Below are 25,000 nucleotides of genomic sequence, written 5' to 3' on the forward strand. Positions count from 1 at the left end.
CTTGGGGTATGTCTCTATAAGCTTGGCACATCTAGCCACTGGGATTTTTGCCCATTCTTCAAGGCAAAACTGCTCCAGCTCCTTCAAGTTGGATGGGTTCTGCTGGTGTACAGCAATCTTTAAGTCATAGCTAAGATTCTCAATTGGATTGAGGTCTGGGCTTTGACTAGGCCATTCCAAGACATTTAAATGTTTCCCCTTAAACCACTCAAGTGTTGCTTTAGCAGTATGCTTAGGGTCATTGTCCTGCTGGAAGGTGAACCTCAATTTTAGTCTCATCTGACCAGAGTACCTTCTTCTATATGTTTGGGGAGTCTCCAGGATGCCTTTTGAAGAACACCAAATGTGTTGGTAATTTTTTTCTTTAAGCAATGGCTTTTTTCTGGCCACTCTTCCGTAAAGCCCAGCTCTGTGGAGTGTACGGCTTAAAGTGGTCCTATGGACAGATACGCCAATCTCCGCCGTGGAGCTTTGAGCTCCTTCAGGATTATCTTTGGTCTCTTTGTTGCCTCTCTGATTAATGCCCTCCTTGCCTGGTCCGTGAGTTTTGGTGGGCGGCCCTCTCTTGGCAGGTTTGTTGTGTTAAATGGATTTAATGGTGCCCCGTGGGATGTTCAATGTTTCTGATATTTTTTTATAACACAACCCTGATCTGTACTTCTCCACAACTTTGTCCCTGACCTGTTTGGAGAGCTCCTTGGTCTTCATGGTGCCGCTTGCTTGGTGGTGCCCCTTGCTTTGTGGTGTTGCAGACTCTGGGGCCTTTCAGAACAGGTGTATATATACTGAGATCATGTGACAGATCATGTGACACTAAGATTGCACACAGGTGGACTTTATTTAACTAATTATGTGACTTCTGAAGGTAATTGGTTGCACCAGATCTTATTTAGGGCCTACATACTCACACACCACTTTTCCGTTATTAATATTTTGTATTTTTTTAAACAAGTTATTTTTAAAATTTCACTTCACCAATTTGGACTATTTTGTGTATGTCCATTACATGAAATCCAAATAAAAATCCATTTAAATTACATGTTGTAATGCAACAAAATAGGAAAAACGCCAAGGGTGATGAATACTTTTGCAAGGCACTGTATCTCACTGAAGAAAGCATCCAAACGAACAAAACAGTGCCCCTCTGTCTCAGTATGTGTAGCTGTCTGGTCAAAAATAGTATGTTGCCGCCTTTTATGCAAGGGAAGCCAGCGAGCAATTGGTCTCCCTTAATATTAAAAAAAATAATAGCTAATCAATGTTGAGCTAAACTGAGTGAGCTCAGCTGTGAATGGTCCTGCCGCACCCAAATAAAATGTCAGGGAAGCCAGTTTGGATTTGGCTTCACACCAATCACATCACACCAGAAGCCAAACGTCATTGACAGAAAAAAAACTTGAATTGTTGCATCTCGTTGTGTCATTGTCCTCTGGTGGCTAAAATCGTCCCTTTCCTAAATTAGCCATGGATTTAGTTTTACTTAATTGTGATTTTACTTAATTCTCCGTACTGGCCAATTATTATAACGGCGATTCTGATCCAACCTATGTGTTGTCCAGAATCTCTCTATAGGTGAGAGGCTGGTAGAGTAATGATCATGTCCAGGGTCTCTGTGATGTATGAAGACAACAGGGGAGGGGCTGACATGGGGCATATTGATTGATTGACAGGTTGACACTGTATCTGATGGCAGGGCAGGTGTGTGTGTGGGGGGGTGGAGAAACCAAACAAAGGGAATAGAGCTGCAGTCATGTCATGCTTTTGGTTGACCTCCTATTTAACATATCCAGACTGATCCAGACTGATCCTTATCACATCAGACCAATGTTATCAGATCTAGCCCTAACAAAGGACTGACCAACCAATAAAGACATGATTCTCTCTCTCACCAGCATCACACACACTCGCACACACGCACACACAAACACGCACGCACACACACACGCACCACCCACCCCAGTCCCCACACTGTTGGGTTGGCTTAGACTCTGAGACCATCTCTCCCTCTCTCTCCCTCTCTCTCACTCTCTCCCTCCCTCTCTCTCCCTCAATTCAATTTCAATTCAATTTAAGGGCTTTATTGGCATGGGAAACGTATGTTAACATTGCCAAAGCAAGTGAAGTAGATAGTAAACAAAAGTGAAATAAACAATAAATATTAACAGTAAACATTACACTCAGAAGTTCCAAAAGAATAAAGACATTTCAAATGTCTTATTATGTCTATATACAGTGTTGTAACAATGTGCAAATAGGGAAAATAAATAAACATAAATATGGGTTGTATTGACAATGGTGTTTGTTCTTCACTGGTTGTCCTTTTCTTGTGGCAACAGGTCACAAATATTGCTGCTGTGATGGTACACTGTGGTATTTCACCCAATAGATAAGGGAGTTTATCAAAATTGGTTTTGTTTTCGAATTCTTTGTGGATCTGTGTAATCTGAGGGAAATACAGTGGGGAGAACAAGTATTTGATACACTGCCGATTTTGCAGGTTTTCCTACTTACAAAGCATGTAGAGGTCTGTAATTTTTATCATAGGTACACTTCAACTGTGAGAGACGGAATCTAAAACAAAAATCCAGAAAATCACATTGTATAATTTTTAAGTAATTAATTTGCATTTTATTGCATGACATAAGTATTTGATCACCTACCAACCAGTAAGAATTCCGGCTCTCACAGACCTGTTAGTTTTTCTTTAAGAAGCCCTCCTGTTCTCCACTCATTACCTGTATTAACTGCACCTTTTTGAACTTGTTACCTGTATAAAAGACACCTGTCCACACACTCAATCAAACAGACTCCAACCTCTCCACAATGGCCAAGACCAAAGAGCTGTGTAAGGACATCAGGGATAAAATTGTAGACCTGCACAAGGCCGGGATGGGCTGCAGGACAATAGGCAAGCAGCTTGGTGAGAAGGCAACAACTGTTGGCGCAATTATTAGAAAATGGAAGAAGTTCAAGATGACAGTCAATCACCCTCGGTCTGGGGCTCCATGCAAGATCTCACCTCGTGGGGCATCAATGATCATGAGGAAGGTGAGGGATCAGCCCAGAACTACACGGCAGGACCTGGTCAATGACCTGATGAGAGCTGGGACCACAGTCTCAAAGAAAACCATTAGTAACACACTACGCCGTCATGGATTAAAATCCTGCAGCGCACGCAAGGTCCCCCTGCTCAAGCCAGCGCATGTCCAGGCCCGTCTGAAGTTTGCCAATGACCATCTGGATGATCCAGAGGAGGAATGGGAGAAGGTCATGTGGTCTGATGAGACAAAAATATAGCTTTTGGTCTAAACTCCACTCGCCGTGTTTGGAGGAAGAAGAAGGATGAGTACAACCCCAAGAACACCATCCCAACCGTGAAGCATGGAGGTGGAAACATCATTCTTTGGGGATGCTTTTCTGCAAAGGGGACAGGACGACTGCACCGTTATTGAGGGGAGGATGGATGGGGCCATGTATCGCGAGATCTTGGCCAACAACCTCCTTCCCTCTGTAAGAGCATTGAAGATGGGTCGTGGCTAGGTCTTCCAGCATGACAACGACCCGAAACACACAGCCAGGGCAACTAAGGAGTGGCTCCATAAGAAGCATCTCAAGGTCCTGGAGTGGCCTAGCCAGTCTCCAGACCTGAACCCAATAGAACATCTTTGGAGGGAGCTGAAAGTCCGTATTGCCCAGCGACAGCCCCGAAACCTGAAGGATCTGGAGAAGGTCTGTATGGAGGAGTGGGCCAAAATCCCTGCTGCAGTGTGTGCAAACCTGGTCAAGACCTACAGGAAACGTATGATCTCTGTAATTGCAAACAAAGGTTTCTGTACCAAATATTAAGTTCTGCTTTTCTGATGTATCAAATACTTATGTCATGCAATAAAATGCAAATTAATTACTTAAAAATCATACAATGTGATTTTCTGGATTTTTGTTTTAGATTCCGTCTCTCACAGTTGAAGTGTACTTATGATAAAAATTACAGACCTCTACATGCTTTGTAAGTAGGAAAACCTGCAAAATTGGCAGTGTATCAAATACTTGTTCTCCCCACTGTATGTGTCTCTAATATGGTCATATATTTGGCAGGGGGTTAGGAAGTGCAGCTCAGTTTCCACCTCATTTTGTGGGCAGTGTGCACATAGCCTGTCTTCTCTTGAGAGCCAGGTCTGCCTAATGCGGCCTTTCTCAATAGCAAGGCTATGCTCACTGAGTCTGTACATAGTCAAAGCTTTCCTTAAGTTTGGGTCAGTCACAGTGGTCAGGTATTCTGCCACTGTGCACTCTCTGCTTAGGGCCAAATAGCATTCTAGTTTGCTCAGATTACTTTCCAATGTGTCAAGTAATTCTCTCTTTTTTTTCTCATGATTTGGTTAGGTCTAATTGTGATGTTGTCCTGGGGCTCTGTGGGGTCTGTTTGTGTTTGTGAACAGAGCCCCAGGACCAGCTTGCTTAGGGGGCTCTTCTCCAAGTTCATCTCTCTGTAGGTGATGGCTTTGTTATGGAAGGTTTGGGAATTGCTTCCTTTTAAGTGGTTATAGAATTTAACAGCTCTTTTCTGGATTTTGATAATTAGCGGGTATCGGCCTAATTCTGGTTGTACACAGAGGATATTTTTGCAGAATTCTGCATGCAGAGTCGCAGTTTGGTGTTTGTCCCATTTTGTGAATTCTTCACTCTATTGGGTTTTGGTGTCACATGAGGTCTAGCATTGTCTTGCATTAGGAGGAACCCAGGGCCAACCGCACCAGCATATGGTCTCACAAGGGGTCTGAGGATCTCATCTCGGTACCTAATGGCAGTCAGGCTACCTCTGGCGAGCACATGGAGGGCTGTGCGGCCCCCCAAAGAAATGCCACCCCACACCATGACTGACCCACCGCCAAACCGGTCATGCTGGAGGATGTTGCAGGCAGCAGAACGTTCTCCACGGCGTCTCCAGACTCTGTCACGTCTGTCACGTGCTCAGTGTGAACCTGCTTTCATCTGTGAAGAGCACAGGGCGCCAGTGGCGAATTTGCCAATCTTGGTGTTCTCTGGCAAATGCCAAACGTCCTGCACGGTGTTGGGCTGTAAGCACAACCCCCCACCTGTGGACGTCGGGCCCTCATACCACCCTCAAGGAGTCTGTTTCTGACCGTTTGAGCAGACACATGCACATTTGTGGCCTGCTGGAGGTCATTTTGCAGGGCTCTGGCAGTGCTCCTCCTGCTCCTCCTTGCACAAAGGCGGAGGTAGCGGTCCTGCTGCTGGGTTGTTGCCCTCCTACGGCCTCCTCCACGTCTCCTGATGTACTGTCCTGTCTCCTGGTAGCGCCTCCATGCTCTGGACACTACGCTGACAGACACAGCAAACCTTCTTGCCACAGCTCGCATTGATGTGCCATCCTGGATGAGCTGCACTACCTGAGCCACTTGTGTGGGTTGTAGACTCCATCTCATGCTACCACTAGTGTGAAAGCACCGCCAGCATTCAAAAGTGACCAAAACATCAGCCAGGAAGCATAGGAACTGAGAAGTGGTCTGTGGTCACCACCTGCAAAACCAGTCCTTTATTTTGGGTGTCTTGCTAATTGCCTATAATTTCCACCTGTTGTCTATTCCATTTGCACAACAGCATGTGAAATTTATTGTCAATCATTGTTGCTTCCTAAGTGGACAGTTTGATTTCACAGAAGTGTGATTGACTTGGAGTTACATTGTGTGGTTTAAGTGTTCCCTTTATTTTTTTGAGCAGTGTTATATATATATATATATATATATATATATATATATATATATATATATATATATATATATATATATTGATTAGTTTAGTTGAGTTGTTTTAAGGTTATCTTGTCTAACTATCACTAAGCACATATAGGGGTGGTGGGATCGTTGAGGTTGTTTTTCTCAAGGGCACAACCAGCGGGTGGGGCTGGTTGCAATGGCCACTCACGGAGGTTTGGAGTTTGAAAAACTTAGTCGGCGGCATGGAGTAAAGATTCCTGCTGCGGCCGGGTGTTCAGTGGAAGAATGTAGCTTAGCAGTGGGCGCTATCATTGGGTATGATAGCATCAAATCAGCCTCAAGGATGAATAGCGCTGTAGTGATATTCTTAGATTCCATTGAAAAGGTGAATACGATTGTTGAGAGTGGTGTTGTGTTGCGGCAGACGCCGGTATTTCCTCTTATGAATCCGGTGAAGAAAGTTATACTTTCTAACGTGCCACCATTTGTTAGAGATGAAGCGACTGCAGAACAAAGAGGGAGGGGAAATAGTCGGTGAGATTGCGACTGCGGTCGCTGAGGTGGTGCTGGAAAATGAAATTGGAGGTCAAGAGGAGATTGAAATAATGGAAAAGGAAGCAGCTGTTTTCAAACTACCAAGGAGTAAGAGGAAGAATTTAAGGGGAGGTGGAGGGTCTAATTCTAAGAGGAAGGTAGAGATTGATCAATCAGTTGAGGATAAACAGGTTGTAGAGATGGTGGAGTTTTCTTCTGGGGAGGATAGCGAGAGTGAGTCATCTGACGTGACACAACAAAATAGTGAAATAAATGGGGTGGAAGGGGGGTATGGGATTGAGAAGGTACGTCAATTTCTGAAGTTGACAAAAGGGAAGAAATATATGCAGGATTATAACGTAACATATTTTTTTCCTGAAAGTGAATTGTTTATTGAATCAGCAAAGTTTGTGATGTCAAAAATAACAGGGGGAGATTTGACAAGCCCTGAAATTGCTAGACTCAAGAAAGTGGTCACAAGAGTGATAAGTGATGTAAATTCTAAAGGAAATGAACGAGTTCAATCGCAGCCTTAACTCTGTAAAGAAATGTGGTTTCTGTGTCTTCCTCTGTATTTTTTTTTCATCCATGAGCAGTTTTAAGATTTCTTCTTTAAACGTAAATGGGGCGAGAGACGTTAAAAAAAGAGCCATAGTGGATGAGTTAATTAGGGGAAAGGGAAGTGACATAGGTTTTCTACAAGAAACGCATAGTAATTTGGAAAATGTTATGTGGCAACAGGAGTGGGGGGGCAGTGGTGTGTAGTCATAAAAATTCAAAAAGTGGGGGTGTGGCCATCTTGTTCTCAAAAGGGTTTTTACCTTTGTCATATGAGGTTGAAGAGGTAGTTGAGGGGAGGTTATTAAAAGTTAGAGCGAGGTATGAAAACATCACTATGTGTCTGATAAATGTATATGCCCCAGTGGTGGCAGTTGAGAGGGTATGTTTTTTTAGAGACATTATCAAATACCATTGAGAAATGTAATACTAAAGATTATTTATTTATTGCTGGTGATTTTAACTGCACAGTCAGTGATTTAGATAGAAATCACAAAGAACCTCATATAGCCTCAAGGACTTTTTTTTAAAACGCCTCATTGTAACACATTCATTTTGTAATATTTGGCAGAGTCAACATGGAGGAACGAGACCGTACATCTGGGCGCATGTGAGAGAGAACACCATCTCTATGGCCAGGTTAGATAGGTTTTATTGTTTTGAGCATCAATCTCAGGTCTGTAAAGTCAAGTGTGATAACCCCAGTGGGATTTTCTGATCATTGTTTAATAACAGAGGTGGTGTTCATTAACGCTGTAAAACCCAAAAGCGCATACTGGCATTTTAATATAACTTTATTGAGTGAAGCTCACTTCAGGAAATGTTTTAGTTTTTTCTGGGAGAGGTGGAGGTCTCAAAAGGCCAGTTTTGTATCCCTTCAACAGTGGTGGGATATAGGGATTATCCAGATTCAACAATTCTGTCATCAATACACGAGGAATGTCACCAAAGACATCACCAGATCAATGAATGCCCTAGAGTCTGAAATAGTGGAACTCCTGATGTTTGTTGAGACCACAGGAGATCGAGGCCATACTCAGGCCCTCAAGAGGAAAACAGCTGCATTGGCAGACCTGCTGGGTATCAGAGCACATGGGGGCATTGGTGAGAAGTAAGTTTCAGGGAATCTCTGAAATGGATGCCTCATCCACATTTTTCTTTGGTTTAAAGAAAAAGAATGGACAAAGAATAATTATTCATTGTCTCAAATCAGCTGTTGGACAGGCGCTCACTAGCCCTAGCGAAATTAGAAAGAGGGCAGTAGAGTTCTATGCTGAGCTCTACAAGTGTGAGTACAAAGAGGATCAAACAGTGACACAGCAGTTCCTTGATGGGCTCCCACAGGTGGCTGCAGAAGCTCAGGTTGAGCTAGAGCAACCATTGTCTTTGTAGGAGCTATACACTACATTAAAAGGCATGGAAAATGGAAGGGCACCAGGCATTGATGGGCTTCCCGTTGACTTTTTAAAGTATTTTTGGGCTATGTTGGGAGAGGATTGGCTAGCAGTAGTTAATGATAGTTTGACCGGAGGGTTACTACCAATAAGCTGCAGAAGGGCTGTCCTCACCCTGCTGCCCAAAAAGGGTGACCCTAGGGAGGTGAAGAACTGGAGGCCGGTGGCTTTATTGTGCACTGATTATAAGATCCTGTCAAAGTCTTTGTCCAACAGGCTGAGGGAGGTGATGGGGCAAATCATACATACGGACCAGTCCTACTATGTTCCCGGCAGGCATATAGGGGATAACATTTTGGATAAGGTTTTTTTGGACGTCTCTAGGGCTATTGGATTGGATGCTTGTCTAATTTAAATTGATCAGGAAAAGGCATTTGACCGAGTTGAATATCAATACTTATGGCCCAATTTGAGGCGTTTGGTTTCAGCTCTGGTTTTATTGCCATGATAAAGGTGATATATGGGGACATTGAAAGTGTATTGAAAGTTAACGGTGGTTTGAGTGCTCCTTTTAAAGTGTGTAGAGGTATTAGGCAGGGGTGTTCTTTGTCGGGAATGTTATATGCCATCGCTATAGAGCCACTACTAAATAGCATTAGAAGTCGCATTGAAGGGGTTTACCTCTGCAAAGTTAAATTGGGAAAAAAGTTGTGCTTTACAGATTGGAGAATGGTCTGGAGGGATCATGGCTTTGCCAGGGGGGCTGGAATGGTGTAAGGAAGGTTTTAAGTATCTTGGAGTGTACCTAGGAGATGAGGGGACAATGGAAAAAAATTGGATTGGGGTGGTTGAAATGGTGGAAGGGAGGATGAGGAGATGGCTTTGGTTGTTATCTCGTATGTCGTATAGGGGGCGCACTATTATAGTTAACAATGTGGTTGCCTCTGCACTGTGGCATCGGTTGTCAGTTTTAGAGACACCATCTGGCCTTCTGGCTAAGATACAGGCGATTATTGTAGATTTCCTTTGGGATAAATATCATTGGGTTCCACAAAGTGTTTTGTATTTGTCAAAAGAGGAGGGGGGACAAGGTCTTGTACATCTTGCTAGTAGGGCTGCTGCTTTCCGGTTTCAGTTTATTCAAAGGTTGCTTTATGGACCGGAAAATGTGGTTTGGAGAGGGGTGGCAGGTCTTGTATTAGAAGGCTTTATTTTTGGTTGATAGTAGCCGGATTTCTAGGGAGGGAGTACCTCCGTTTTACAGAGGCCTTCTTAGCAGTTAATGCTTTTGTACAGTATCTGTTATTAACTCAGATGTTGGAGATGGATGTCCTTTTTGTAATATAAGAGAAACCATTTTTCACTGTTTTATGGAGTGTGAGAGGATAAAACCTCTCTTGGAAATGCTGGAGTCTTTGTTTAAAGCTGTAGGGGAGATTTTCAATAACACTGTTTTTATTTAGGGGTTTCAATATAGTAAGCAACAGAAAAGAAAATGTCAACTGTTACATTTTATTTTGGGACAAGCTAAGATGTCAATTTGTCTGAGTAGGAAACATAAGATAGAAACGGGATATGGGCAGGATGTAAGATGTGTTTTTAAAGGATTAGTGAAAGCGAGAATAAAAGTGGATTTTGAATTATTCTCAGCTGTAAAAGATCTCCCATTGTTTGAGGAGAAGTGGGCTTATGAAGGAGCGGTTTGTTTTGTGGAGGAGGGGAAACTATTTTTTGTTGATGAAATGAGTTGAATATATATATATGCTTTTTTGTATATTTATATAATTTATTTTTGTTTTAATTTTTATTTAGGAATGACATTTGTTGTTTCATTTCTGAAAAGGCAGTGTGCCATTATTTGTGTTAACACTTTTTTTTTAAACTCAAAAACTCTCTCTCTATCTCTCTCTACAACAAACAACCTTGTAATGATGCCTTCTATTGAGGTATTTCACATTGTGTTCGTTTCTAAACTTCTGTATCAATAACTAAATATCCTTGTGGTAGCCATGCATCACGCAAAACTAGTGTTTGTTAAACTTTGTCCCACAAACTTTGCTCTATTCAATGTGCTTCCAACTGGACTGCTACTGTGTATCTCCATCTGCTGCAGTATCTCTTGGTCCCTGACAAATACAATCTAACTTCTCCAGCTTTTCCTCAGTACAGATTTGTATCATTTCCGTTGCTCATATGAACCAGTTAGCTCCATCCTCATATGAACCAGTTAGCTCCATCCTCATATGAACCAGTTAGCTCCATCCTCATTTGAACCAGTTAGCTCCATCCTCATATGAACCAGTTAGCTCCATCCTCATATTAACCAGTTAGCTCCATCCTCATATGAATCAGTTAGCTCCATCCTCATATGAACCAGTTAGCTCCATCCTCATATTAACCAGTTAGCTCCATCCTCATATGAACCAGGTAGCTCCATCCTCATATGAACCAGTTAGCTCCATCCTCATATTAACCAGTTAGCTCCATCCTCATATGAACCAGTTAGCTCCATCCTTATATGAACCAGTTAGCTCCATCCTGATATGAACCAGTTAGCTCCAGCCTCATATGAACCAGTTAGCTCCATCCTCATATGAACCAGTTAGCTCCATCCTCATATGAACCAGTTAGCTCCATCCTCATATGAACCAGTTAGCTCCATCCTCATATGAACCAGTTAGCTCCATCCTCATATGAACCAGTTAGCTCCATCCTCATATGAACCAGTTAGCTCCATCCTCATATGAACCAGTTAGCTCCATCCTCATATGAACCAGTTAGCGCCATCCTCATATGAACCAGTTAGCTCCATCCTCATATGAACCAGGTAGCTCCATCCTCATATGAACCAGTTAGCTCCATCCTCATATGAACCAGTTAGCTCCATCCTGATATGAACCAGTTAGCTCCATCCTCATATGAACCAGTTAGCTCCATCCTCATATGAACCAGTTAGCTCCATCCTGATATGAACCAGTTAGCTCCATCCTGATATGAACCAGTTAGCTCCATCCTCATATGAACCAGTTAGCTCCATCCTCATATTAACCAGTTAGCTCCATCCTCATATGAACCAGTTAGCTCAATTCTCATATGAACCAGTTAGCTCCATCCTCATATGAACCAGTTAGCTCCATCCTGATATGAACCAGTTAGCTCCATCCTCATATGAACCAGTTAGCTCCATCCTCATATGAACCAGTTAGCTCCATCCTCATATGAACCAGTTAGCTCCATCCTCATATGAACCAGTTAGCTCCATCCTCATATGAACCAGTTAGCTCCATCCTCATATGAACCAGTTAGCTCCATCCTCATATGAACTCTCTCTCTCTCTCTCTCTCTCTCTCTCTCTCTCTCTCTCTCTCTCTCTCTCTCTCTCTCTCTCTCTCTCTCTCTCTCTCTCTCTCTCTCTCTCTCTCTCTCTCTCTCTCTCTCTCTCTCTCTCTCTCTCTCTCTCTCTCTCTCTCTCTCTCTCTCTCTCTCTCTCTCTCTGTCTCTCTCTGCTCCTCTCTGCTGCTCTCTGCTACTCTCTGCTACTCTCTGTTCCTCTCAACTCCTCTCTGTTCCTCTCTGTTCCTCTCTGTTCCTCTCTGTTCCTCTCAGCTCCTCTCTGCCAGTCACACAACCTGTTTTAGTAGCATCAGTAGCATCCTGGCTGCAGGGCTTTTGTCCTCTCTGTGTCCAGTGCTGCTCTCCTGTCACCTGCCAAAGCCTCCACCTCTCAATCTCCTGTCCACTTACACTCTGTTGAAAATGGAAACCCATTTATGTGGCTGCCTCCTCTTTTGTAGTCCATTTTTTCACTCCTACTCTAACGCTCATTCAGGGCTTATTAAAGTCCTGAGAGCATCGCAGCAATCCAATGTTGTAGCAGTGGAGTGAGTGGAGGGCTGCCATTACTACAGATGACTGCAGAGATAGTGCTAGTGCTGCGGAGTACCACCTCCCTCTCTCTCTCTCTCTCTCTCTCTCTCTCTCCCTCTCTCTGAGTACCACCTCTCTCTCTCTCTCTCTCTCTCTCTCCCCCTCCCCCTCCCCCCCTCTCTCTCTCTCTCTCTCTCTCTCTCTCTCTCTCTCTCTCTCTCTCTCTCTCTCTCTCTCTCTCTCTCTCTCTCTCTCTCTCCTCTCTCTCTCTCTCTCTCTCCCCCTCTCTCTCTCGCTCTCTCCCGCCCCCGCTCTCTCTCTCTCTCTCTCCCTCTCTCTCTCTCTCTCTCTCTCTCTCTCTCTCTCTCTCTCTCTCTCTCTCTCTCTCTCTTCTCACTCTCTCTCTCTCTCTCTCTCCCCTCTCTCTCTCTCTCTCTCCCCCCTCTCTCTCTCTCTCTCTCTCTCTCTCTCTCTCTCTCTCTCTCTCTCTCTCTCTCTCCCTCTCTCTCTCTCTCTCTCTCTCTCTCCCCCCCTCTCTCTCTCTCTCTCTCTCTCTCTCTCTCTCTCTCTCTCTCTCTCTCTCTCTCTCTCTCTCTCTCTCTCTATCTCACTCTCTCTCTCTCTCTCTCTCTCCCCCTCTCTCTCTCTCTCTCTCCCCCCTCTCTCTCTCTCTCTCTCTCTCTCTCTCTCTCTCTCTCTCTCTCTCCCCCCTCTCTCTCTCTCTCTCTCTCTCTCTCCCCCCCTCTCTCTCTCTCTCTCTCTCTCTCTCTCTCTCTCTCTCCCCCTCTCTCTCTCTCTCTCTCTCTCTCTCTCTCTCTCTCTCTCTCTCTCTCTCTCTCTCTCTCTCTCTCTCTCTCTCTCCTCTCTCTCTGAGTACCACCTCCCTCCCTCTCTCTCTCTCTCTCTCTCTCTCTCTCTCTCTCTCTCTCTCTCTCTCTGAGTACCACCTCCCTCCCTCTCTCTCTCTTTCTCTCGCTCTCTGAGTACCACCTCCCTCCCTCTCTCTCTCTCTCTCTCCCTCTCTCTCTGAGTACCACCTCCCTCCCTCCCTCCCTCTCTCTCTCTCTCTCTCTCTCTCTCTCTCTCTCTCTCTCTGAGTACCACCTCCCTCCCTCTCTCTCTCTCTCTCTCTCTGAGTACCACCTCCCCCCTCCCTCTCTCTCTCTCTCTCTCTCTGAGTACCACCTCCCTCTCTCTCTCTCTCTCTCTCTCTCTCTCTCTCTCTCTCGAGTACCACCTCCCTCTCTCTCTCTCTCTCTCTCTCTCTCTCTCTGAGTACCACCTCCCTCCCTCTCTCTCTCTCTCTCTCTCTCTCTCTCTCTCTCTCGAGTACCACCTCCCTCCCTCCCTCTCTCTCTCTCTCTCTGAGTACCACCCTCCCTCCCTCCCTTTCTCTCTTTCTCTCTCTCTCTGAGTACCACCTCCCTCCCTCCCTCTCTCTCTCTCTCTCTCTCTGAGTACCACCTCCCTCTCTCTCTCTCTCTCTCTCTCTCTCTCTGAGTACCACCTCCCTCCCTCCCTCTCTCTCTTTCTCTCTTGGTATGCAGTGGCAGATTCCGGGTGGCATTTGCACAGTGCTAGCCTCAGTCTGCCAACCCCAATGCCGCAGCGCTACGCCTGACATCTGTTAAGAAGGTGGAATGGAGTTGAGCCGCAGGGATTTTCCATAAATCCACCGCTGCATACCAATCAGCCTGCGGTGTTCGTTTGGTCTCCGGGCAGACGGCGGGGGGGGGGGGAGGCAGTCCACTTGTCGTTTACTTTACAGCCCTCTGGGCTTTGGGAAACAGTGGCCGACCAACGAGCGCCTACGCTCCCACTAAATGCGTATTAGGCGTGTGTTATATTTCCAGAGTTAGCCCTCGGCCGGACACTGATGTACTGGAGCGAGTGGGCCGAGGGGGGGGGGGACAGAGCAAGGTAGATGCTATGGAATAATAAAATAATAATAATAATAATAATAATAATAATAATAATAATAATAATAATATTGAGCTACAGAGGATCACGGTGATAGAGAGGATGGACCAAATCTGTAACAGTGACCTCACAATATCATATTATCACCATACTCAGAGGTGTCCGATTCTCACGATTCTACGTGTATTGTGATTATCATGATTATATGTGTATTGTGATTCTCACGATTCTACGTGTATTGTGATTATCATGATTCTATGTGTATTGTGATTCTCACGATTATAAGTGTATTGTGATTATCATGATTATATGTGTATTGTGATTATCACGATTCTACGTGTATTGTATTTATCATGATTATATGTGTATTGTGATTATCACGATTCTACGTGTATTGTGATTCTCATGATTATACGTGTATTGTGATTATCATGATTCTACGTGTATTGTGATTATTGAGATTATATGTGTATTGGGATTCTCATGATTCTACGTGTATTGTGATTCTCACGATTCTACGTGTATTGTGATTATCACGATTATACGTGTATTGTGATTATCATGATTCTATGTGTATTGGGATTCTCATGATTATATGTGTATTGCGATTATCATGATTCTATGTGTATTGCGGTTCTCATAATTATATGTGTATTGCGATTTAATACTTATTTTATTGCGATTCGATGTTCTAAACATATTACTCACCATATGTCTGCTGCAGAGGGACAGGAGAGAGTCATGAGAAAGTGAGTTTTGATCAGTCATGGAAATAAAAGTGCTGAAAACATGTTGGCTCACTATTTAGAAAGATGATAGAGAACAAATACTGGAGTTTTGGCACAGGTAGAAGTGACTAGCGCTAGCAAACACTACTTGGAGTCAACTTGGAGTCAAAGTAGTGATAGTATTAGTGTTACTGAGGCTGAATCCCTCTAATGTATTAATATTACTGAGGCTGAATCCCTCTAATGTATTAGTATTACTGAGGCTGAATCCCTCTAATGTATTAATATTACTGAGGCTGAATCCCTCTAATGTATTAATATTACTGAGGCTGAATCCCTCTAATGTATTAATATTACTGAGGCTGAATCCCTCTAATGTATTAATATTACTGAGGCTGAATCCCTCTAATGTATTAATATTACTGAGGCTGAATCCCTCTAATGTATTAATATTACTGAGGCTGAATCCCTCTAATGTATTAACATTACTGAGGCTGAATCCCTCTACTGTATTAATATTACTGAGGCTGAATCCCTCTACTGTATTAGTATTACTGAGGCTGAATCCCTCTAATGTATTAATATTACTGAGGCTGAATCCCTCTAATGTATTAATATTACTGAGGCTGAATCCCTCTACTGTATTAACATTACTGAGGCTGAATCCCTCTACTGTATTAATATTACTGAGGCTGAATCCCTCTACTGTATTAATATTACTGAGGCTGAATCCCTCTACTGTATTAATATTACTGAGGCTGAATCCCTCTACTGTATTAATATTACTGAGGCTGAATCCCTCTACTGTATTAATATTACTGAAGCTGAATCCCTCTACTGTATTAGTATTACTGAGGCTGAATCCCTCTAATGTATTAACATTACTGAGACTGAATCCCTCTACTGTATTAATATTACTGAGGCTGAATCCCTCTACTGTATTAATATTACTGAGGCTGAATCCCTCTACTGTATTAATATTACTGAGGCTGAATCCCTCTACTGTATTAATATTACTGAGGCTGAATCCCTCAAATGTATTAATATTACTGAGGCTGAATCCCTCAAATGTATTAATATTACTGAGGCTGAATCCCTCTACTGTATTAATATTACTGAGGGTGAATCCCTCTACTGTATTAATATTAATATTAATATTATATTATTAATATTACCGCATTCTTATTGGCAGACTAAATAGCCTTGGTTTCTCAAATGACTGCCTCGCCTGGTTCACCAACTACTTCTCAGATAGAGTTCAGTGTGTCAAATCGGAGGGCCTGTTGTCTGGACCTATGGCAGTCTCTATGGGGGTGCCACAGGGTTCAATTCTTGGGCCGACACTTTTCTCCGTGTATATCAATGATGTCGCTCTTGCTGCTGGTGACTCTCAGATCCACCTCTACGCAGACGACACCATTTTGTATACATTTGGCCCTTCATTGGACACTGTGTTAACAAACCTCCAAACGAGCTTCAATGCCATACAACAATCCTTCAGTAGCCTTCAACTGCTCTTAAACACTAGTAAAACTAAATGCATGCTTTTCAATCGAACGCTGCTAGCACCCGCCCCACCCGACTAGAATCACCACTCTCGACGGGTCTGACCTAGAGTATGTGGACAACTACAAATATCTAGGTGTCTGGTTAGACTGTAAACTCAACTTCCAGACTCACATAAAGAATCTCCAATCCAAAGTTAAATCTAGAATCGGCTTCCTATTTCGCAACAAAGCCTCCTTCACTCATGCTGCCAAACATGCCCTCGTAAAACTGACTATCCTACCGATCCTTGACTTCGGCGATGTCATTTACAAAATAGCCTCAACACTCTACTCAGCAAATTGGATGTAGTCTATCACAGTGCCATCCGTTTTGTCTCCAAAGCCCCATACACTACCCACCACTGTGACCTGTACGCTCTGGTTGGCTGGTCCTCACTACATGTTCGTCAAGTCAAACCCACTGGCTCCAGGCCATCTATAAATCACTGCTAGGCAAATCCCCGCCTTATCTTAGCTCATTGGTCACCATAGCAGCACCCACCCGTAGTCTGCGCTCCAGCAGGTATATCTCACTGGTCATTCCCAAAGCCAACACCTCCTTTGGCCGCCATTCCTTCCAGTTCTCTGCTGCCAATGACTGGAAAGAATTGCAAAAATCTCTGAAGCTGGAGACTCTTATCTCCCTCAATAACTTTAAGCATCAGTTGTCAGAGCACCTTACCGATCACTGCACCTGTACACAGCCCATCTGAAATTAGCCCACCCAACTACCTCATCCCTATATTGTTATTTATTTTGCTCTTTTGCACCCCAGTATCTGTATTTGCACATCATCTCTTGCATATCTAGCATTCCAGTGTTAATACTATTGTAATTATTCTGCACTATAGCCTATTTATTGCCTTACCTCCATAACTTGCTACATTTGCACACACTGTATATATATTTTCTGTTGTATTTCTGACTTTATGTTTTTTTTACCCCATATGTAACTCTGTGTTGTTTTTATTGTACTACTTTGCTTTATCTTGGCCAGGTCGCAGTTGTAAATGAGAACCTGTTCTCAACTGGCTTACCTGGTTAAATAAAGGTGAAATAAAAAAATAAAAATAAAAATTACTGAGGCTGAATCCCTCAAATGTATTAATATTACTGAGGCTGAATCCCTCAAATGTATTAATATTACTGAGGCTGAATCCCTCTAATGTATTAATATTACTGAGGCTGAATCCCTCTACTGTATTAACATTACTGAGGCTGAATCCCTCAAATGTATGAATATTACTGAGGCTGAATCCCTCTACTGTATTAGTATTACTGAGGCTGAATCCCTCTAATGTATTAATATTACTGAGGCTGAATCCCTCTAATGTATTAATATTACTGAGGCTGAATCCCTCTAATGTATTAATATTACTGAGGCTGAATCCCTCTACTGTATTAGTATTACTGAGGCTGAATCCCTCAAATGTCTTAATATTACTGAGGCTGAATCCCTCTACTGTATTAATATTACTGAGGCTGAATCCCTCTAATGTATTAATATTACTGAGGCTGAATCCCTCTAATGTATTAATATTACTGAGGCTGAATCCCTCTACTGTATTAGTATTACTGAGGCTGAATCCCTCTACTGTATTAGTATTACTGAGGCTGAATCCCTCTAATGTATTAATATTACTGAGGCTGAATCCCTCTAATGTATTAGTATTACTGAGGCTGAATCCCTCTAATGTATTAATATTACTGAGGCTGAATCCCTCTAATGTATTAGTATTACTGAGGCTGAATCCCTCTAATGTATTAATATTACTGAGGCTGAATCCCTCAAATGTATTAATATTACTGAGGCTGAATCCCTCTAATGTATTAGTATTACTGAGGCTGAATCCCTCGAATGTATTAATATTACTGAGGCTGAATCCCTCTACTATATTAGTATTACTGAGGCTGAATCCCTCTACTGTATTAACATTACTGAGGCTGAATCCCTCTACTGTATTAATATTACTGAGGCTGAATCCCTCTACTGTATTAATATTACTGAGGCTGAATCCCTCTACTGTATTAATATTACTGAGGCTGAATCCCTCTAATGTATTAATATTACTGAGGCTGAATCCCTCTACTATATTAGTATTACTGAGGCTGAATCCCTCTACTGTATTAATATTACTGAGGCTGAATCCCTCAAATGTATTAATATTACAGAGGCTATGTCCTAAATTGCATCCTATTTCCTATGTAGTGCATGCCTTTTGACCAGAGCTTTTGGTCTAAAGTAGTGCACTATGTAGGGAATAGGGTACCATTTGGGACGCGGGATAAACACCTTAGTGTTTATTGACTACACGTCTGAAGTGTGTTTACTCACCAAGAGGATCTGACAGAATGCTCGGTGTACTTTACATTGGAAGGAAAACATTCTACATGGCGTTCGTTGCAGTAGTAGAGGAAAACAACAAACATGTTTTAATAAAGACTCTTGAAGTTTTCCTTTTTCAGCACTGGTTTTGATGCGACTCAAGCCCTCTGCTTTTACTTAACATTGCTACAGAGAAGTCATCACTTTTCATGTGTCAATTTGCCTCTAGCAACAGGCTTTTGAAGAGCTTGTCTGATGGCCCTCTCTCTTTGATATCAGTAGTGTGAAGATACAGGGCCCGTTAGCAGCGTGTAAGCATCTCACATTGGCAAGAGCTTCATTTAAGCAAGGGGAGAGAGAGAGAGAGAGAGAGAGAGAGAGAGAGAGAGAGAGAGGGAGGGGAGAGAGAGAGAGAGAGAGAGAGAGAGAGAGGGAGGGGGAGAGAGAGAGAGAGAGAGAGAGGGAGGGAGAGAGAGAGAGAGAGAGAGAGAGAGAGAGAGAGAGAGAGAGAGAGAGAGGGGGAGATAGTGAGAGAGAGAGAGAGAGAGACAGAGAGAGAGAGAGAGAGAGAGAGAGAGAGAGAGAGAGAGAGAGAGAGAGAGAGAAAGAGAGAGAGAGGGGGAGAGAGAGAGGGGAGTTAGAGAGAGAGAGAGAGAGAAGGGGGAGATAGAGATAGAGAGAGAGGGGGAGAGAGAGAGAGAGAGAGAGAGAGAGAGAGAGAGAGAGAGAGAGAGACAGAGAGAGAGAGAGAGGGGGAGAGAGAGAGAGAGAGAGAGAGACAGAGAGAGAGAGAGAGAGAGAGAGAGAGACAGAGAGACAGAGAGACAGAGAGAGAGGGAGGGGGAGTAGAGTGTTTAATATGGTACTGTAGCATTTTTGTTGACACTCTAGTATCCCATGGACACACTATGCTTCACACCCATTGGCTCCTACCCACCTGAGGTGGCCAATCATCTGCTGTGTTGGAACCTTGTTATGTTGTAGAACTTCTATGACTGTGGGACAGAACAGGATTCTGAGAGTCTTTGATGTTTTGATGTTTTCACACACAGGATTAGTACTTGAAAATGTTACATTATTAATTAAGAGCAGCAATACACAGGAGGGTGTGCCTAATTGTGATTTTTAGCATGGCTATCACAGAGTAGGTCACTAGCATAGAGTAGCCTCCATTTACATTCTTCAAAATGCGTTTCGGTATATGTAATATTTCAGAAACAACTGTCTGACTTGTGAGACTAAGCGCTGAGTGCTGAAATCACAGCCGAATGTTCATGTTTTGCCTCTCCCACCAGAATATATAACCTCAGTACGTCCCTGCTGCATGGCTTTGCTGTGTGTGCATGTTAGTAAAGAAAGATCTGTTGGACAAACAATGGGAAGAGCATGCAGCCGAGCCTTGTTCAGTTCTAAGATGCTTTCATATAAATCCTACCTTCCTGGACCTATAGCCCCAGAACACATAACCCTCTGGAGTTAATGGAGATAGACCTATAGCCCCAGAACACATAACCCTCTGGAGTTAATGGAGATAGACCTATAGCCCCAGAACACATAACCCTCTGGAGTTAATGGAACTAGACCTATAGCCCCAGAACACATAACCCTCTGGAGTTAATGGAACTAGACCTATAGCCCCAGAACACATAACCCTCTGGAGTTAATGGAGATAGACCTATAGCCCCAGAACACATAACCCTATGGAGTTAATGGAACTAGACCTATAGCCCCAGAACACATAACCCTCTGGAGTTAATGGAGATAGACCTATAGCCCCAGAACACATTACCCTCTGGAGTTAATAGAGATAGACCTATAGCCCCAAACACACAGAACACATAACCCTATGGATTTAATGGAGATAGACCTATAGCCCCAGAACACATAACCCTCTGGAGTTAATGGAGATAGACCTATAGTCCTAGAACACATAACCCTCTGGAGTTAATGGAGATAGATCTATAACCCCAGAACACATAACCCTCTGGAGTTAATGGAACTAGACCTATAGCCCCAGAACACATAACCCTATGGAGTTAATGGAACTAGACCTATAGCCCCAGAACACATAACCCTCTGGAGTTAATGGAGATAGACCTATAACCCCAGAACACATAACCCTATGGAGTTAATGGAAATAGACCTATAGCCCCAGAACACATAACCCTCTGGAGTTAATGGAGATAGACCTATAGCCCCAGAACACATAACCCTCTGGAGTTAATAGAGATAGACCTATAGCCCCAGAACACACAGAACACATAACCCTCTGGATTTAATGGAGATAGACCTATAGCCCCAGAACACATAACCCTCTGGAGTTAATGGAACTAGACCTATAGTCCTAGAACACATAACCCTCTGGAGTTAATGGAGATAGATCTATAACCCCAGAACACATAACCCTCTGGAGTTAATGGAACTAGACCTATAGCCCCAGAACACACAGAACACATAACCCTCTGGAGTTAATGGAGATAGACCTATAGCCCCAGAACACATAACCCTCTGGAGTTAATGGAGATAGACCTATAGCCCCAGAACACATAACCCTCTGGAGTTAATGGAACTAGACCTATAGCCCCAGAACACATAACCCTCTGGAGTTAATGGAGATAGACCTATAGCCCCAGAACACATAACCCTATGGAGTTAATGGAACTAGACCTATAGCCCCAGAACACATAACCCTCTGGAGTTAATGGAGATAGACCTATAGCCCCAGAACACATTACCCTCTGGAGTTAATGGAGATAGACCTATAGCCCCAGAACACATAACCCTATGGAGTTAATGGAGATAGACCTATAACCCCAGAACACATAACCCTCTGGAGTTAATGGAGATAGACCTATAACCCCAGAACACATAACCCTCTGGAGTTAATGGAGATAGACCTATAGCCCCAGAACACATAACCCTCTGGAGTTAATGGAGATAGACCTATAGCCCCAGAACACATAACCCTCTGGAGTTAATGGAGATAGACCTATAGCCCCAGAACACATAACCCTCTGGAGTTAATGGAGATAGACCTATAGCCCCAGAACACATAACCCTCTGGAGTTAATGGAGATTGATCTATAACCCCAGAACACATAACCCTCTGGAGTTAATGGAGATATACCTATAGCCCCAGAACACACACAACACATAACCCTCTGGAGTTAATGGAGATAGACCTATAGCCCCAGAACACATAACCCTCTGGAGTTAATGGAGATAGACATATAGCCCCAGAACACATAACCCTCTGGAGTTAATGGAGATAGACCTATAGCCCCAGAACACATAACCCTCTGGAGTTAATGGAGATAGACCTATAGCCCCAGAACACATAACCCTCTGGAGTTAATGGAGATAGATCTATAACCCCAGAACACATAACCCTCTGGAGTTAATGGAGATATACCTATAGCCCCAGAACACACAGAACACATAACCCTCTGGAGTTAATGGAGATAGACCTATAGCCCCAGAACACATAACCCTCTGGAGTTAATGGAGATAGACATATAGCCCCAGAACACATAACCCTCTGGAGTTAATGGAGATAGACCTATAGCCCCAGAACACATAACCCTCTGGAGTTAATGGAACTAGACCTATAGCCCCAGAACACATAACCCTCTGGAGTTAATGGAGATAGACCTATAGCCCCAGAACACATAACCCTCTGGAGTTAATGGAGATAGACCTATAGCCCCAGAACACACAGAACACATAACCCTCTGGAGTTAATGGAGATAGACCTATAGCCCCAGAACACATAACCCTCTGGAGTTAATGGAGATAGACCTATAGCCCCAGAAAACACAGAACACATAACCCTCTGGAGTTAATGGAACTAGACCTATAGTCCTAGAACACATAACCCTCTGGAGTTAATGGAGATAGACCTATAGCCCCAGAACACATAACCCTCTGGAGTTAATGGAGATAGACCTATAGCCCCAGAACACATAACCCTCTGGAGTTAATGGAGATAGACCTATAGCCCCAAAAAACACAGAACACATAACCCTCTGGAGTTAATGGAACTAGACCTATAGTCCTAGAACACATAACCCTCTGGAGTTAATGGAGATATACCTATAGCCCCAGAACACACAGAACACATAACCCTCTGGAGTTAATGGAACTAGACCTATAGTCCTAGAACACATAACCCTCTGGAGTTAATGGAGATAGACCTATAGCCCCAGAACACATAACCCTCTGGAGTTAATGGAGATAGACCTATAGCCCCAGAACACATAACCCTCTGGAGTTAATGGAGATAGACCTATAGCCCCAGAACACATAACCCTCTGGAGTTAATGCCTCCAGATGTGTTGGCTTAAACCCCGCTAGTCATCCAGATCTTAATTGTGTTTGTTTGTCATGTTCTGGGGTTCTGTGACTAGTCTAGCCTCAGGTGAAAGATAATTATTTCTTATTTTTGATGTCTTACAGAAAATAAATTGCATGATACTAACACAATGCATAAGCAATACTTAGAAAATTCAGTAAGATCAAACAGGCCAGGCAAAGCTGTGTCACGAATCGTTACATGAACCGGACCAAGGTGCAGCGTGATAAGCGTACATTCTTTTAATGAGTACACACACGAACAAAACAATAAACGATACGTGAAGTCCTAGGGTTAAACACAAACCTTACGGATCAAGATCCCACAATACAAAAGTGCCAACAGGCTGCCTAAGTATGGTTCCCAATCAGAGACAACGAGAATCAGCTGCCTCTGATTGGGAACCAGCCTGGCCAACATAGAAAACACGAACTAGAACACAACATAGAAAATAACACATAGAAACTCCACACCCTGGCTCAACATAAGAGTCCCCAGAGCCAGGGCGTGACAGGCTGACTGTGGCTGTTATTTCCATCTGTAATCTTTGCTGCTGTTCTCATTCTACCCATCCAATCTTGTGTCCTCTGATCTCTCCCTCTAAACCACTATGCAAACAGAGCAAAGGGCAGCTACAGTGCCTTGCAAAAGTATTCATCCCCCTTGGCGTTTTTCCTATTTTGTTGCATTACAACATGTAATTTAAATTGATTTTTATTTGGATTTCATGTAATGGACAACCACAAAATAGTCGAAATTGGTGAAGTGAAATGAAAAAAATAACTTGTTTCAAAAAATTATAAAAAATAAATCACGGAAAAGTGGTGCGTGAATATGTGTTCACCCCCTTTGCTATGAAGCCCCTAAATAAGATCTGGTGCACCCAATTACCTTCAGAAGTCACATAATTAGTTAAATAAAGTCCACCTGTGTGCAATCTAAGTGTCACATGATCTCAGTATATATACAGTGGGGGAAAAAAGTATTTAGTCAGCCACCAATTGTGCAAGTTCTCCCACTTAAAAAGATGAGAGAGGCCTGTAATTTTCATCATAGGTACACGTCAACTATGATAGACAAATTGAGAGAAAAAAATCCAGAAAATCACATTGTAGGATTTTTAATGAATTTATTTGCAAATTATGGTGGAAAATAAGTATTTGGTCACCTACAATCAAGCAAGATTTCTGGCTCTCACAGACCTGTAACTTCTTCTTTAAGAGGCTCCTCTGTCCTCCACTCGTTACCTGTATTAATGGCACCTGTTTGAACTTGTTATCAGTATAAAAGACACCTGTCCACAACCTCAAACAGTCACACTCAAACTCCACTATGGCCAAGACCAAAGAGCTGTCAAAGGACACCAGAAACAAAATTGTAGACCTGCACCAGGCTGGGAAGACTGAATCTGCAATAGGTAAGCAGCTTGGTTTGAAGAAATCAACTGTGGGAGCAATTATTAGGAAATGGAAGACATACAAGACCACTGATAATCTCCCTCGATCTGGGGCTCCACGCAAGATCTCACCCCGTGGGGTCAAAATGATCACAAGAACGGTGAGCAAAAATCCCAGAACCACACAGGGGGACCTAGTGAATGACCTGCAGAGAGCTGGGACCAAAGTAACAAAGCCTACCATCAGTAACACACTACGCCGCCAGGGACTCAAATCCTGCAGTGCCAGACATGTCCCCCTGCTTAAGCCAGTACATGTCCAGGCCCGTCTGAAGTTTGCTAGAGTGCATTTGGATGATCCAGAAGAGGATTGGGAGAATGTCATATGGTCAGATGAAACCAAAATATAACTTTTTGGTAAAAAACTCAACTCGTCATGTTTGGAGGACAAAGAATGCTGAGTTGCATCCAAAGAACACCATACCTACTGTGAAGCATGGGGGGTGGAAACATCATGCTTTGGGGCTGTTTTTTCTGCAAAGGGACCAGGACGACTGATCCGTGTAAAGGAAATAATGAATGGGGCCATGTATCGTGAGATTTTGAGTGAAAACCTCCTTCCATCAGCAATGGCATTGAAG

The 25,000-nt window shown here is 43.2% G+C and overlaps 1 protein-coding gene across 1 annotated transcript in view; it reads left to right on the top strand.

The window, feature by feature from the left end:
- LOC123484873 (netrin receptor DCC-like) overlaps positions 1–25,000 on the top strand; it is a 296,376-nt gene that overhangs the window by 59,536 nt on the left and 211,840 nt on the right. The gene's annotated exons all lie outside the window — the stretch shown is intronic.

Source organism: Coregonus clupeaformis, unplaced genomic scaffold (assembly GCF_020615455.1).
Source record: "Coregonus clupeaformis isolate EN_2021a unplaced genomic scaffold, ASM2061545v1 scaf0481, whole genome shotgun sequence".
In the NCBI taxonomy this organism is placed as follows: Eukaryota; Metazoa; Chordata; class Actinopteri; order Salmoniformes; family Salmonidae; genus Coregonus; species Coregonus clupeaformis.